Raw genomic sequence first — 17,265 nt, 5'->3', positions numbered from 1 at the left:
GAAGAAATGGTGGTAAGATGGCCAAGTTTAAGATCCTCTCTGTCTGACTCATGTCTGGCCCTCTACCCCAGTGGCAGTGATCAGTGCAACCAGGTGATATTTCTAAATCAGTCTGTCTGGTGATATATAAAAGACTGAATTTTGCATACAACAAGAGGCTTAGAAGTGTTGGTGCATAATACATGAAAGTGAGGGCTACTGAAAGACAAGAACCACATACTCTATTGGTTAGTGGGGAATTTTAACCTTATTATGCTGAAGCATTGTAAATTAAAAAAAAACCTTAGTTAAGAGTACTAAGAATTCTTAAGCTGAAAGTCATTTTCACATATGACTTAAAGGATTATTTGACCAAAGTTACTTATTACAACCAAAGATGCTTATTAAGAGCCTGCTATGTTAGGAAGTATTTATGTGTCTCCATATATTATCTTTTGCCTTTAAAACATCTTTTATAGATGAGGAAAAAAAGACACTGGATGATTAGCTTATCCAAATGTACATAGCCAATTAAAGTAGTACAGCTAGAATTTGAACCTAAGCATTTTTACCAACTTCCACCGTTAAGCATTTCCTATTTAAGATTTTAAAATCAGCATTTACAAAGTTTGCGTACAGTATCATTACAGATATCCAGTTAAAAACTAACATTTTACTCATAATTATAAGCTACTATTTTCCTATAGTGATCAAATGAGGCATTTCTGCTTGAAAATGTGATGATTCTATAATTTGACATATTCTACATATATTTATATGAGCATGGATGACTATCTCAGCAGGTCTCAGCAGGTAATACTTTTTTAAAAACCAATTAAAGAGGCCTTCCAGATAAGCTTTCAGAATTTGTAAAATGGCCAACTAGTTCAATGGATTATCTAAAATCTTATTAGCTTCTCCATACTTACAGGTTTCCCATAAGGAATCTCTGCTTCTATCTTAGAAAATCCAAAATAAACTGTTTAAATCTGACTTCATTAATTTTTAAAAGCCATAAATACAATTTACCAAAGTGAAATCTGAAAGTACATATGAAGAATATCATAATTTAAGAAAAAAAGATGTACCTAATGCAAATTTGTGCTTGTGCTTTCTGCTTGAACAATAAACTCTTATCTATTGTTCCCTAACAATCTTATATATAAACAAAAACTTAAAGTTCTAAAAATATGTTATTTAGCCAACAAATATATATTGAATAATCTATTACATTAATCTAGGATGATTTACAATAAAAAGTTAAATAGGTTTTCTGAGTGCATCCCCAAATCAAGCATGTGGGTCCTAGAAATGTCTACCATTTTACTGCTTTTACTTCCTATTGTTGTGGGAATCAAACATTTTTGTGTAAAAATCATTTATTTTCCAAACCGCAAGGAATTTTCAACCCTGAGAAAAAGTACAGCTGTAATTACATTTGCTCCAAAAAAGGTAAACATTAAAAAGGAAAAATTCAAATGATAGATTCATGACTGTTTATTCCATGATGAAATACAAGATATGCAGCCATTTTAGGTTTTGATTGATGTGTAGGAAATCAGTTTTTCAAAGTATTTTTTTCACCTAATATATTCTACAATTCTTTGTTAGAATTTGTAAGGCTAAATTACCTCCAATGTGTAACTTATTGGAGTTACTCTCTCTCTCAAAATAAATAAATACATACATACATAAATACATAAAAAACATAAAATAAAATAATGTTTAGCTAAATCACATATGCTTTAAGATATATCATATGGAAATTCCAGGTTTTAAAAAGTCCAGTGAGGAAATTTATGACTGAAAACTCATTTTATTTTTAGTGACAATCACTATACAAAGCAAGCAAATTCCAATCTGGTTCATCCTTAAAAAGGGGTAATATTTTCTCCTCTCAAAATTAGCACATACTTAAGTATAAACCAATATAATTAAGCACTGTATTTGATTTTCACTTTGAGAGTCTAACTTGAACAAATGGGGATATCAATAGGGAGGTAAAAAGAGAAACTAAAGGAATAAACAAACAGTGACAAATATTATTAGAATTTAGATAATTAGAAAATTAGATCACTTGTAAAGCTTGGGCTTACCCCAAACTTTATTTTCAGATTTGAAATATAGAAGATATGGTTGATTATTTGATTGATTTCTAGATCCAAATAGTTTTATAGAAATCAAGTAGTACTTGGTCATTTCATCAAAGATCATAAAAGAGTCACAGATTGCACTATTAGCTACTAATTCACAGACTATACGACAGTTTCAAATATGGCTAATTCAGTGAAAATAAATAGAGTACATTTTGCGATGCATTAGTCTTAATTTAAAAAATATATATATTTATTTATTAATCCATGAAATTAGTAATACCCTTCATTAATCTGTTTAATTTAGTTACCATCAGGCACTACTTATCATTAATGAATAGAAATATATTTTGATAAAGAAATCACATAATCATCTAATGAACTGTGATATTCATCAGCTTAACGGGAACTACCCCAGTAATTGTGAACCAGATTCCTGAGTATAATATTGGTTTCAGCTGTTAAGAGGTTGAAGGGTCAATAATTTTCAAACTCTTTTCTTTAAAAATATCTTCAGCAGAGGCTGAATTTATGAAACTGTTCAAAGCAGAGCTTCTATAGTTGAGGCAGGGGTCCACAATACCACTTCATCTTTTCTCCCCTTCCCTTCCCTGAAGGCAACCTACTCACACTCCTCAAGCTCCAAGGAGCCCTGTGAAAATCTTGGATTCAGACCCAGTATCACACTTTTGAGACTGTGAAATGCATTCAAGAACATGTACTGGTTCCCTAAACAAAACCAAGATCTTATGGATGGCAGAAAGACCATCATGTATTTTGCTTCTTTCTCTACCCCTGTTTGTCACAGAGTTATCAAAGAATCTGTCACAAACTCCTAAGTAATCAGGTGGAAGACACCTGAATGCAGGATATTCCCTGCAATTCCACAGCCCAAGGAAATACAAGGCCTACTTCATATTCACATGTGGAGCTATGATTTAAGGCTAGAGCGTGACTTAAGGTCTGCTTCCAGTGTTTAGACAAGAAGAGTTGACCGAGAAATCATTCTCTCACTTGGGAGCAAGAAGTCCTTAGGAAGAGAGAAAAATGTCTGTATAGAAAAGACAGAGGAACAATTCTTGGATTCACAGATCGTCAAGGAAGCAGGCCTTCACTGGACAGGCATTCTCAACTACTTCCTTCCGCCCGTCAAACCTAGAGATCTAGGGAAGAGGTAGAAATTGAGGTAGTCTGAGACCAACCTGAGCAATGAAAAGACAGTTAGGAAAGGAAAGGATAAAGTAATTCTAGTAAGAGCAATTTATTTATAGTATCCCATTATTTTAGTCATTAGTTTTAACTTTCTCTACAATAAAACTTTACCTTGGCTAATAACTAATAAAATTGGATGACATAAATTTTACCTACGCTCTCTGCTTCAGTTCTCTTGGCAGAAAGGCATGCTAATAAACTGTGACTTCACCAAAAGGAAGGCTATAGAAGCATAAAAAGGAAAGGTTGGTTCTATTTTGCTTGTGAAGGTTGCAATAAAGAGCATTCATCCTGCTATTTTTCCCTACTTATTTCTTATTTTCCACCAATGTTCAAAAAGGTTAAGACTATAGTCACAAATAGTGAAGATCTGCAAAATGGTAATCTTACTTTAAGATGGGTATCTCCAAATATATTGTGTGTAAAGTAGACTACATCTACTCAAGGGTGTACTTGGTAAATGCATATCAGGATATTTACCAACAAAAGAATGAACTAATCAGCCTTAAAAATTTTTTATTCTTAGCAATAAATGACAAAGCTTAACATCTTTCCTACTTCTTTATAAGATTCCAGAGATCACATATTTTAGTCTATTTTTTAAGTTTATTTTTATTTATTTTGAGAGAGAGAGAGTAAGCAGGGGAGGGGCAGAGAGAGAGGGAGAGAGAATCCCAAGCAGGCTCCATGCTGTCAGCTCAAAACCCAATATGAGGCTCCAATTCACGAACCCATGAGATCATGACCTGAGCCGAAATCAAGAGGTGAACGCTTCATTGACTGAGCCACATAGGTGCCTCTATTTTAGTCTAATTTTGCAATATATCAATAACATTATGTTACTGTAGTTTATTAATTGTATCTGACTCATTTAGGATATAAACAGAAACATATTTGTTGAGCAACTATTATATGTATGACACTTACTAGACACTTTTTTTCTTGTTTAATTCTCACAACCATCTTTATTTTTAATCATTGAGTAAACTAAATCTCAAAGAAAATATTATGGATGAGAAAAGGTGTGCTTTCAATTATATCTAATTTTCACACAGAAATTTAAGAAAATATACCAGGAGAGTCACCTTCTTTGCTACAAAACCTGATGTGTCGATATCATCCACATATAACCAAGTTCATATTGCCTCTCTTATTTTTTTTCTGCTTCCTTTAACAACACAGTTTAAAACCACTTTGCATATACTTCCCACAACCTCCCTTTGTCTTGAGAATTAAGAGCAACCCAACTATTGTGTGACAACAGCACCATCTATTGGCTGCAAAGGGATCCAATAGATGATGCTTATCTATTGATGACCCAATAGATCATGCTCAGGTCATGATCTAAAATTTTTCAGCTGAGTGAAATCTATTTGAAAACAATTTTTTTCCTCACAGATATACATATTTTTTCTCCATCTCTCCTTTTAAAACCTGTAGAGTTATTGCATCTCTCTTGATTCCATTGCTAACCAGTATGTGTTTTTGCTAATGCGCAGCAATTCACATGAACTGTGGATTAAAAGGGATGTGAACAATTATGAAAACTAACTACCATTTATAACACAATTTCAATGGAAAATGTGTTGAATTTAAACGAGCTGCTTACATAGAACTTTTGGAATTCAAGTAATTTGTAGGTTGGAAACTTGTTATAATACTAAAACATATAGAAGCATTAAGTCTTTCACTGTGGCTTCCAAGGCAAATAAAAGAATGCTAATACAAAGCAATACTTCAAATATTTCCCTCCCGTCTTCAGAGTTGATAAACATCTGCCTTGTCCTATGGAATTTGGATCTTGCCCTACACGCAGGGGAACACTCAAATATTTGTTGATAATAATGACAAGGTCCATTGCTATTTTGCAGTGGCTCTCGTTAAAGTTACACCAGTGATACAGGTGGGAACAGCTCCAATTATTTTGACTTTTATCTCTATGATGAAAACTACTAGGACAACATCTATAACTCTAATCACTTAATGAGCTCTAATCATGAACTTTTATTTGAAGCAATGCTTTACTTGGATGTCCTTATGCTTCTGTGATAGAGAGTTCTATATCTGCCTGTAATGTGTCTTTAATATCTAATCCTTAAAGTCCTATCTTTATGGTAAGCCCTGTAAGTTTCCATTTGAGGAAATTTTGTGCTGAAGCAGGAGAAACATGTATGATTGCTCAAGCAAATTGGTCACTATGAAGTCACTTTTCTTGCTGGTACCAATTAAGTAGCAAAGTGTTTTTGTCCCTTGGTCTATGCCCTGCATCTCAGTTCTAGAGATTTCTCCTGAAATCCTAATTTGAGTCCAATTTTTTAAGGCAGGGAAAGACCAATCACTGCTCATAAATATTATAACTAACTGTTATTACCTGCCTAGACACAGGCTATTCTTGGTAAAAAGACAGACCTTATTCCCATACTCTGAGACCTGTCTGTGGTCTAATGCTGATGTCCAGTGCCTAGGTGTATGACCTTCTCCTCACTGTTAACTATATTCCTGCCTTGCAAATCATCTTTCCAGCACTATTTTATCGGCTCCCCAAGACTTTGGAAAACTATGATCTTGCCTGTTCCATCAGTAGTTATGAAATCCATCTCTCCCTATCTTCTACTGCTTTTCCTTTCAAATCTCTGAAATCCTTTGATAGTACTCTCATTTTACTCATTTCCTAATTTAAAAACTTCAGTTGTTTTTACAATATGAATATACTTAACACTACATTTTTATGTTTAGGTTGACAAATGCTATGTTTTATATCACAAATGAGAAAAAAATTTTGGAAGTTGACTTTTTTTTAATATTTTTTTTAAAAAGTTTATTTATTTATTTTGAGAGAGAGAGAGAGAAAGAATGCAAGCAGGGGAGGGGCAGAGAGAGAAAGGGAGAGAGAGAATCCCAAGCAGGCTCTGCACTAACAGCTACATGGGGCTTGATCTCATGAACCATGAGATCATGGCTTGAGTGGAGATCAAGAGTCAGAGACTTCACTGACTGAGCCACCCAGGTTCCCTGGAAGTTGACTTAATAAAGTACAAGGTGGGGCACCTGGTGGCTCAGTCAGTTAAGCATGTGACTCTTGATGTGGCCTTAGGTCATGATCTCACCATTCTTGGGATGGAGTCCTGTGCTGGGCTCTGCACTGACAACATGGAGTCTGCTTGGGATTCTTTCCCTCCCTCTCTCTCTGCCCCTCCCCCGCCCACACAAACACATGTGTGTGCATGTACTCTCTCTCAAAATAAATAAACTTAAAAAGATAATAAAGTATAAGGTATAAAGGGCACAGGGATTTCAGCCAGACGGTCAGGTGTCTTACTGCACCAGGGCTTGGGCTAGCCACACAAACTGCTGCTGCCTGGTGGTTGCCTTGCTGGCAAGGTCATTAGCCCTCTCTATAGCTGCCAGTGCCTTCTCCTTTGTCTCCTCCTTGGCTTCCTTGGCTGTCTCAGCAAGGGTTTTGGAAGGGGTCTCACTGTGCAGCTCCAAGATGTATTGAAATCCTTTCACAATCTTAGCCACACTACTTCTGAACTGGGCAAGGCCAAATTTCTGGCAAAAGAAGAAAAGGGGGACAATTGTGGACAGTTCTAGAGACACCAAATAAGCTAGAGACCCAGGCTTCCTGCTGGATTTCAGTCCAGTCACTTTTATCAGAATTCACACAGCAAATACATTGCTCCTCCTCCACCATCAGCTGGGTGTGGTCAGTCTGGTTCTGCTGTTCTACAACAGAATCCTCTAGGATGTACACTGAGTGAGCAACACTGGTAGGAAACAGTCACTGGGCCCAGCAGGGTACCCTATTGGTCTCTGTCAGGAGATGCTAGGATAGGAGCTTTTGGTCAGAGGTCACCTGCAGGTGCACTGTGTCTTCTGTCAAGACACATTTGCTATAGGGATTTGGGTACCATTCCCATAAGGCTATGAACACTTGGTCCCAGGAACTCCAGAGCACTCTCTGGCCTGGGGAAAAACTTCACCACCATTCTGGCAGGGGTGACTCAGCACCTGCACTGCATCTGGGATGCAAAGCCATGGGAGGCAGTAGGGTGGTGGTGCTGGGCCATGGCTCTGTGCAAGCCAGCTAGGCTCACAGCTCACTCACCTCTGCACCCAAGCAGCAGCCACTGCCCTGAGGAGCTGTGAGCCACAAGTCAAAATTTTTAAGACTATTTTTTAAAAATATAAATTGACTTTACTACTAGCTTCCTCCCCAACAGTGCCAACCTTTCAACACCAAAAATATACTCTGATCTGTTCCTTTTATTTTAATGTTTGCACCACCACTCTCATCCAGGCCCCTCTTATTTCATGTTTATATTAACTGAAAAACCTTTGTAACCACACTGTATTCTGATGTCTTTTCTTTATGTTTAGAAATCCTTTCTTTGGGGAACCATTCACTATTTCATTCCTTGTGACCCTCCTCTGTCCACTGAGATTGGCGGGGTGTGGGTGGGCCTGAGGGGATGCTATTACCCTCCAGCTAGAGGTGGGAATGTGAACTAAATTTGGCCGTAGTATTACAAACCTTTAATCACAAAAAAGGAACTGGGCACATGACACCGCTCGGCCAATCAGCATATCCCTACAAATTTTGCTGGAGCATCCAGGAAAGACTCTCAACCTCTAAGGATCCTAAGTTATAAAGACCAGACAGACCTCAAACTGCTGGGGCCATAAATTCTACAGTGTGGAGAAAACCTATATATGAATGAAACTAATGTGGAGGTAGGTAGAGTCATCTGATAGATACAACATATCCTCATGATTTTGAGCACTTGAATCTAATTCAATTTCTGTTCAGTTATATTTTCTAAAATATTCTATTAGTTAGGGTAGGCTAAGCTGTGGTAGCAGATGGACTCAAAATTAAGTAGCTTAAATGAGAAATTTCTTTCTTTCTTAAGTAAGAGTCCTGGGTGGATGCTCAGGTAGGCCAGTTCTTCCCACCTAGTCATATGAGGATTCAGACTGAAGGCTATTCAGCCATCTTCAACAGCTGACTTCCAGGGTTTCCCTGAGCACTGCCATTTCATTCGGCCAGAAAGAAGAAAGAGCACTGAGAAACAAAGGGAGATTTTTACTGATTAGGCCAGGAAGTGACTCACAATACTTCCAGTTACAATGCACTACAGAAAACCTGGTCATACAGCCACACCTAATTTAAAAGGAAACTTGTTAAATGTAGTCTAGCTGTGTGTCCATGAAGAAGTAGAAAGTGGATTTTGGTGGAAAGCTAGCAGTCTTTACAAATATACTGCTGGATAAATAAAATTCAACAAAGACACAGAATACCAGGCCATATCATACTGGCCCCAGAAAGACTGTGACTGAATTAAAAATCAGCTATTGTAAAAAAGTATTTCAGAAGGAAACATATCAAATCTATCAAAAGATGTCGTCAGGGATACTTGTTAATTATATTGCATAAAGTCTATAAAAACTATGGGAGAAGTTACATCAGATTTCAGTACTAAGAATAACAGAAAAATAACAGTATCATTTTTCTCTTATAGGACTAAGAAAGATTACCAACAGTGACCCCGTGTTACAGAGGGTGCAGGAAAATTAAGAAGTTCTTATGCTGTTGGGAATGTAACTTAGCACAAATTGTGTTACCAACTGTTCTTGTCTCTGGATTACTGAGAAGTTAGGAGTGTGGCCCAAAATTACCTCTGGTGGGGCAATTAACAACAGATTTTGTACTTTCTTATTGATTAATTTAAAAAATGTTTTAATGTTTATTTATTTTTGAGAGAGCGTGAGTGGAGATGGGGCAGAGAGAGAGAGACACACACAAAATCTGAAGCAGGCTCCAGGCTCTGAGCTGTTAGCACAGAGCCTGATGCAGGGCTCAAACCCACAAACTGTGAGATCACGACCTGAGCCAAAGTCGGATGCTTAACTGACTGAGCCACCCAGATGCCTAAAGAAATGTGTATTTTTTAAAGAATAAAAGCAAAATGAGGCTATGTTTCTTTTTGGAAAACAAAACAAAACAAAACAAAAATAGTCCTGTTCCTTCACAATAGTTATTTGCATGATAGAAGGCTGTCTCTTTTCTGAGTTGGCTGCTACAAAGCTCAGAGATGCATTTGCAGTCCACTCTGAGAAATGTGCAGGTAATTGTAGTTTACATTACAGCCTCATATCTGGGTCCACTTTTCCCTCACCCTGATTTTACTTGTTCCATTCACTGCAATTTTATACTTCTGTCTTTGAATCTTCAACCTTGTATCTCTTCTGGAAGAAGGAAGAGAATGATTTTATAACAGTTTTAATGTATCACAACTCTATCACTCTTCCTGTACAAAACTTAAAATTCCACAATGCATATATTTTTTTTAAAAAAAGAAAATCCAAATTCTTCATCTTAGTGTTTACTCATTTTAAAAAATACATTTAAAATGCATCTTAAAAATACAATAAATATTTATGTATATAAGCACATGTATACATACACACACACTGAGTGCCTAGGTCAAACACTACTCTATACATGGGAGTAAAAGAAAGAAGGCTCAAGTTGCTCACAGTCTGGTTCAATGGTCCCAGTATTTTTCTTTTCATGATGACTCATATCAGCCTCACATTCCCAGAGGCTTACCAAGATGTATGCTATGTACACTTTGCAGCATGATAGCAACAACTCTGTCTCTGATCTGAGACACACTGGTGGTCTCGGGGGTCAGATGGTTAAGAATCACTACAATGCAGGGAGGTAAGTGTAACAGAGAAAATGCTATCTGCCATGATACCACAAAGGAAAAAATAAGGGACCCAGAATTGTGGACTATAAAGAAATGGGAAACTTTCTGTAAGAGCTATTCATCGAATAGGAGTTATAAAAGTAAAGGAGGAGGAAAACAGAGATTTCAGATATCATTCCAGAAAATGGAAAATTAAAAAGACAATTGGATTTTACACAGAAGATGGTGAAATATTTCTAGGCACTTGAATATATGCTACTTTAAACAGTAGGTCACCTTTTTTGGCAACAATGAAAAATCAGCTAATCCATAGGACAGCATTTTCAGACAAATGAAGCCAATTGCTTTGAAAAGAAAATATTTCCATCCAGTCTGACCACTTTAATAAAAATAATTTTTAAATGACATATTTTTTTCCCTTGCCTTAGTAAATAAAACCCTTTGTGTACTCATTTTCTCTTTGGATCTCATGCTAATTATAAATAAGTAACATAGTATACTGTACTTCAACCTACATAGGTCCTACTGAGATTGGCTTTCTGACTTTAAAAGATTCCACCACATCACAATAACTTAGTTATTTCTTACTGCCAATCAGTGTTACTGCTTCTAACTTCTTGACTTCTTAAGCTGTGATAAGCCTTACTCGAGGCCTGTCATTTGGGGTACAGTGAAGGAGAAAAGGGTCACATGGCACCAGTTTTCAAATTTAGACTTTTGCCAAAATCTCTAAATGAGACTGGACATTTTTCATCCTAAGTCCCTCTGTCTCAGAGTTTAATTTAAAATGTATGACTCTACCTCACATTCATGAGGATAGCTCTTATAAAAAACAAACCAAAATGAAACAAAACAAAACAAAAAACACCAAAAATCCCCAAATGAGACAAGTGTTAGCAAGATGTGGACAAATTAGAACCCTTGTGCACTGTTGGTAGGAGTGTAAAATGGTGCTGCTTCTATGGAAAACAATACGGTGGTCTTCAAAGTTAAAAATAGAATTAACACTATGATCGAGCAATTCCACTTCTGGCAGAACAGAAAGAACAGAACAGAAGTGTCTCAAAGAAACATTAGTACACCCACATTCAGAGCAGCATTACTCACAACATCCAAAGGTGAAAACAACTCAAATGTCCAGTGACAGATAAATGGATAAACAAAAGTGGTAAATAGATACAATGGAAGATTTTTCAGACTTAAACAGGAAGGAAATTCTGACACATGTCACAACATGGAAGAACCTTGGCAACATCATGCTAAGTGAAATAAGCCAGTCACAGAAAGCCAAAAACACAAATACTGTATGATTCTGCTTATATGAGGTACCCAGAACAGTCAAATTCATAGAAATAGAAAATAAAATGGTGGTTGCCAGGGGCTGAAGAGGGAGGAGGGGAACTGTTAAGTTGATGAGTTTCAGTTTTCCAACATGAAAAGACTTCTGGGCACTTTAGTGCACAGTGAGGTGAATGTACCTAACTCTACTGAAATGTGTATTTAAAAGTGGTTAAGATGGTAAATTTATATTATGTGTCATTTATTATATAAATGTAAATAAATATTTATATACATATAATTTATAGAATTTGTAAACTTGGGAGATCCTACTAGAGGAGCTCATCATCAGGCCAATCCTTAACATTCTTAGCCTTATTGTTTCAGCACTCATTCAAAAATTTTCTGCGTTAGGTTAAAAATATCCTCGAAAAGTGTTGTGGAACTCGACAAGGGTGAGGAATGCACAAAAATGTGAATGTACTGAACGCCACCATATGGTATACTTTAAGTTGGTTAATTTTATGTTATGTGAGTTTTACCTCAATTAGCAAAAAATCCTCATATGCATTTGGCATGTAAAGATTCCCAAGGACAAGGGCTACAACATGAAGAGTTGTGGCTAGTTTCTGCTGCTGGCCCTGCATTAAAACCTCACACAAGTCTAACAACATAGGAAGGAATAAAATACTAAAGTAATTTACTAATATTAAAGCCGCAAGAAAAGTACTTTTTGGTAACAGGAAGACAGGAGATTATGTGAGCAGATATAGTTTACCACTAGCACCACCAACACAGACTAAAACTATATATAAAGGCAACAAGCCTGTGATTCAGGGCTCCTCTCACCTGGCAAATTCCTCACCTATGAGGCCTGCAGGATCAAAGAGATTAAAGAGATAGTGGAATCAGATCTTGGAAAGCCCAAGAATGCCATGACAAGGTACATGGACTTTTTCCTTGACACAACGGAGAGTCACTGGCAAATTTAATAATGTAGCTGATGAATAGGTTCAAAGATGTGTTTTAAAAGAATCACTTTGGTGGCCACTTTGAGGGTGAAGTGTAAGACAGGAATGGAATACCAGACTACCACAATAATCCAGAGAGAGATTTATAAGGTGAAACAGGTTAAACTGTGGGATCAAATAGATACAGGGTTTAAGGCATGGTACCTGGTGGTTTTCTTAAATTATTCCTTTTAATCTCCACTTAGCAGCTTAGTATTATTATTCCCATTGGAATAGGAAAAATTGGTAGGGAAAATGGAATTTTAATTTGGTCTATAGGACTTCAAACACTGTGCACATACATTTTCTACTACCTTGTGGTGTCAACTAATATACAACCAAAATAGTTAAAACGCTTTATGTGACAAAAATGTGAATACTTCCCATCAACAGCACAGCTAGCCCTCATGGAAGATAAAAATCAATGTCTTATTCCCTAAATAACTTTTTAGTACTTGATTAGATCCTAAATTACATGCACTAAAGCCAATTTTTACCTGGAAGTAATTTTTTTTTTTAATACGGTTTTATTAAAGGAAACTCTTCATGCCAAGTAAGGGTGAGCTATGTCCTCTTGTGATCTAATTATACCATTTTAAATAAAAGGTTACATGAATATATTGACTCAAATAGTATATAATTAAAGGCCATAATCCACAGGATGTATTTGGTCTTTGAAGTTGCCATATTAAAATCCTTTCTATATATAAATATTACAAAGAATACAAAACTCTGGTATAAATACAAAATGCCTAATTTGGGAGATTAAAGAATACTGGTTTTTAATATACCTTGGCTTCCACAAATGACAGGGATGGATGGTTTTACCATGTATGTTGTGTCAAAAACAACTTGAGACACAACCACAAAGCCTAACAAAATGGACACGACTGTGAGGGTTCTTTTGCCACCACTCACCTCTCAAATCACCCATTCTAATCCACTACGGTCAAACTTTGGTGCTCTTGGATTCTCAAAGATGGTATTTTGCACTGCCTGATTGCTTCTAGCAAAAAGATGAGTAATGTCTAGATCACAAAGAAAAATGAGCAATGACATTTCTCTATTATAATCTCAAGGGAAAAAAAAACATGTTTTGGGAAAAATTCTTATTGAGGGGTTAGGATTAAATTTCTTTAAAATTTTTTTTTAATGTTCATTTTTGAGACAGAGAGAGAGAGAGAGAGAGTGTGAGCAGAGGAGGGGCAGAGAGAGAGGGAGACACAGAATCTGAAGCAGGCTCTAGGCTCCCATCTGTCAGCAGAGCCTGACGTAGGGCTCAAACCCACAGAAGCATGAGATCATGACCTGAGCTGAAGTTGGACACTTAACCAAATGAGCCACCCAGGCGCCCCGAAGTGTTTAGGATTAAGATGAACTTTACTGAGATTAGGAAATAAGGTGATCAGCCCAGGTATAATGGCTTCAAGAGAGTTAGTTGCCTGGGAGACAGCTTGTGACAACTCTCACCTCTCACTGCAAATTATCAAGCATTTCCATTACCCCTATCCTTAGGCAAACTTGCTTACTCAACAAGAATCTTAATTTTATAACTCTAATGTCTCATTCTTCACTTCACATAAAAACAGAAACTATCCATACCTTTGTAACTGTTCGAGGTTACCTACTGCTCTTTACTGATTAAAGAGCAACCACCTTTTAAACTCAATCTCCCTTTCAAAAAGTTTAATATGAGTAGGCACCAAACCAAGGATACGAAAATAATTTGACAACTGAGTTATTTGCCAAGAAATGATATGAATATTGATCTGTGTTCTTTTCTTGATTTAAAATGGATAAACAAGCAAACGTATCTCCTCAGTGAAAGCCATCCAAACATAATTTCAAAACTTCCCAAATTGTAAAAAGAAGGAAGAAGCAAGGGAATGAATTTGAGGGGGGTGGATTGGAGGGGGGAAGAGGGATGAATTTTTGAACTTCGTTCCAGTACATATTAGCACTTAAAAAAAATCAGACACTGGGTCTTATTCAGAGACACACTTAAGTTTGTGATATGAAGGAGAAATGAATTCATTAGTCAACTATAAGAAGGCAATTTTGAAGGGGAAAAATATGAAAAGAAACAAGTCTCTCGTGATTTTTTTCACTTAATGTTTAATAAATTGCTTTGGAAGTAAATTTTCTCTGTTCTTTTATTCTATCTGCCATGAAGTAAGGATGATAAAAATCATTGGTATAGGGCTAGAAAGGCTTTCACCATAGTGATAGTACACACCCTTAGATGAAGGCTACTTAAGCTAACTCTAGGCATTCAGAGCATCACCGAAACACTCCATTTTACTCCCTTTTACTTTTCCCGGCCTTAAATATCTCAGCAGGAAGCCCTATATGGATGACATATTATCCTTGGACTAGTTGGGTTGATTCATTTCTAGGCTGTGGGCTCTGTGGCTGGTTATAATCCTACCTGACAAAGACAAGCTTGCCATGTTTCAACAATATGAAACATCAGAGAAAGAGAGGAAAATGGTTACTGCAACACTAAGGTCCACAGGCAATGTGCACCTAGCACACACTAGGAGTTAGTTCAGAAATGGCTGAGGTCAACCCTCACTTCCAATAGTTGAGGCACTAACTTTACAGGTCCCTATAAATAGGTAAGATTGCCCTGGAATGTTCTGACACCAACTAAACTGAAAAATAAACGCTGAATAAACTTAATATATATATATTTTTTTACTGTATAGGCAACTGGTTAAGAACATAGACTATGGAAGGAAACTCTCTGGCTCTGAAATTTACCAGCTTATATTCTTTAGTATTATGTAACTTCCTTGTACCCCACTTTCCCTACACATAAAATAGGGATACTAAGATAAAATATGATCACTGGATAAAGTTAGTTAGTATACATAAACTGCTAAGAATAGTGCCTGGAACTTAGTAAGTATTACATGTATTAGTTATTACTGTTATTATAAATTATTCTGTAGATTGTCATTTAAAAGTCATACTACAAACTAAACAGAGGATTTAATACTGAACTTAGAGGACATTCAGGTTATCACATGAGGCATCAAAACAAAAGCAACACAGATTTGTACAGTGCTCTCTCTAGGGGGTTTTGGGGGCTGCTGGGAGTAGGAGGACCATCGTAAGTCAGGTTTTGATCACAGAGTATAAGGTCATGTTTCAGAACTGCCAGTTTTGCTGCTAACAGGGAAGCGTGGGCAAGGGGAAGTCCTGAAACACAATGTTCAGATGAGCCTGGCACCCTGCACTGCAGCCATACTTCTGCCTGAAAAGCTCTAGGGACTTCAGGATCAAAGAAACAGCTCAAGAAGTTGGTAGAAAGGAGAAATAGCTGTGGAAGTGGGAGAGGGAAATAAATGCAATTTAGGGCTAATTAACATTGGCAGCACTATTACCTTCCCAAGCATGGGGTGTCCTCTCCTATCTGGGGTGCAATTAAAGTACAGAGAGCAGAGTAGAGAAGACCATCATGTTGTCCACCCTCAATCCTCAAAGTGTGGGCTGAGAGTGAATGGTTTATTTTGCCAGGCATGATGGAGGGATGCTCACGCTACTTTGGTTTTATAAATTGCTAAGCTACAAGGTGATCTTGAATTGTGGTAAATTCTGGTTCCTTCACAAAACACACACTAACATGGTGTCTTTCAGAAGAAATGTTGTAACAGATAAGAACATAAATAGGAAAATGGTTATCAGAGACTATGGTTACATAGCAAGTGTGAAGAGTCAAAATGTGCAGAGGAACCCACAAAACAGCCCCTGGCACCTGGGAAAAACAAACCTTATATCCTTGGGGTGCCTTATTTGAAGTTTAGTATTTTGGATATAAAGTGACATGAGTGGATTATGCAAATAATCCTGGACTGGGAAAGGCTGTTCTGTGGATGAGAGGAAACACAGAAACTTTAAAGAAAAGGGTTGTATAATTTTCTTCATAAAAACAAAATCGTGGGGGGTGCCTGGATGGCTCAGTTGGTTAAGCATCTGACTTCAGCTCAGGTAACGATCTCCCAGTTTGTGGGTTTGAACCTCGCATCAGGCTCTGACTTCAGCTCAGGTCACGATCTCATGGTTTGTGGGTTTGAGCCCCGCGTCAGGCTCTGTGCTGACAGCTCAGAGCCCGGAGCCTGCTTCGGATTCTGTGTCTCCCTCTCCCTCTGCCCCTCCCGCGCTTGCACTCTGTTTCTCCATCTCTCAAAATTGAATAAACGTTAAAAAAATTAAAAAATAATAAATAAAAGGCTGACAAGCAAAAAATACCATCAAACAAAGTCAAAAGACTACGTGAAAAAACTGGAGAAAAAAAAAGATGTTTAATGAAATGAAACGCAAAGGTCTGAATGTTCCTAATATACAAATAGGTTGAAAGGAAGAACTGATAAAACTATGGATTCAGGATATTAATAGTTTTTTATATAGGACATAAATATATAAATAGGCAAAAAAATATGCACAACCTCACTAATAATTAAAGAAATGTAGATTAAAAAGATATTCTCATCTGTTAGATAAAAATACAACAGCACAGAGAAAAACAGGCAATAATACTGTTGTAGGGATTCTTATCGTTCACCTGTATCAACTGCTCCTCTCTACTTCCTTGTACCCTTCAAGATGGGCCTCTGGCAATGAGCTGTGAGCTAAAGTACCACATTTCACTGCTATTCCAAAAAATGTAATTGCTAGTAAAAATAATCTCTAAACCTCTTCTCTCCTACCAAAGTATCTGAAGAGGCCACATGTTGCAGTTACAATATGGTGGAATCTTTCCATCAGTTGGAAACTGTCAACACCCTCACACTTAACCTGGGGTAGGCCAGGGAAAAAGAAATGTCTGTCATGTTAATCCACTGGAATTTCATGGTTCTTCTGTTATGACAGGCCAGCTACCCATCCTGACTGATATAAATATACTCCAAGTTGCAAAGTGGTTATTTCTGGGGGGGGGGGGGTGAGTAAGTATTGTGGTGGACTTTTCCTGTC

The 17,265-nt window shown here is 37.0% G+C and overlaps 1 protein-coding gene and 1 pseudogene across 1 annotated transcript in view; both read right to left on the bottom strand.

Moving 5' to 3' along the window:
* NDUFAF2 (NADH:ubiquinone oxidoreductase complex assembly factor 2) overlaps positions 1–17,265 on the bottom strand; it is a 169,698-nt gene that overhangs the window by 76,370 nt on the left and 76,063 nt on the right. The window lies entirely within an intron of this gene.
* LOC125935044 (PRELI domain-containing protein 1, mitochondrial-like) lies at positions 6,600–13,222 on the bottom strand (annotated as a pseudogene).

The sequence above is a fragment of the Panthera uncia genome, assembly GCF_023721935.1.
Source record: "Panthera uncia isolate 11264 chromosome A1 unlocalized genomic scaffold, Puncia_PCG_1.0 HiC_scaffold_17, whole genome shotgun sequence".
In the NCBI taxonomy this organism is placed as follows: Eukaryota; Metazoa; Chordata; class Mammalia; order Carnivora; family Felidae; genus Panthera; species Panthera uncia.
This window is presented reverse-complemented; position numbering and strand designations above follow the sequence as displayed.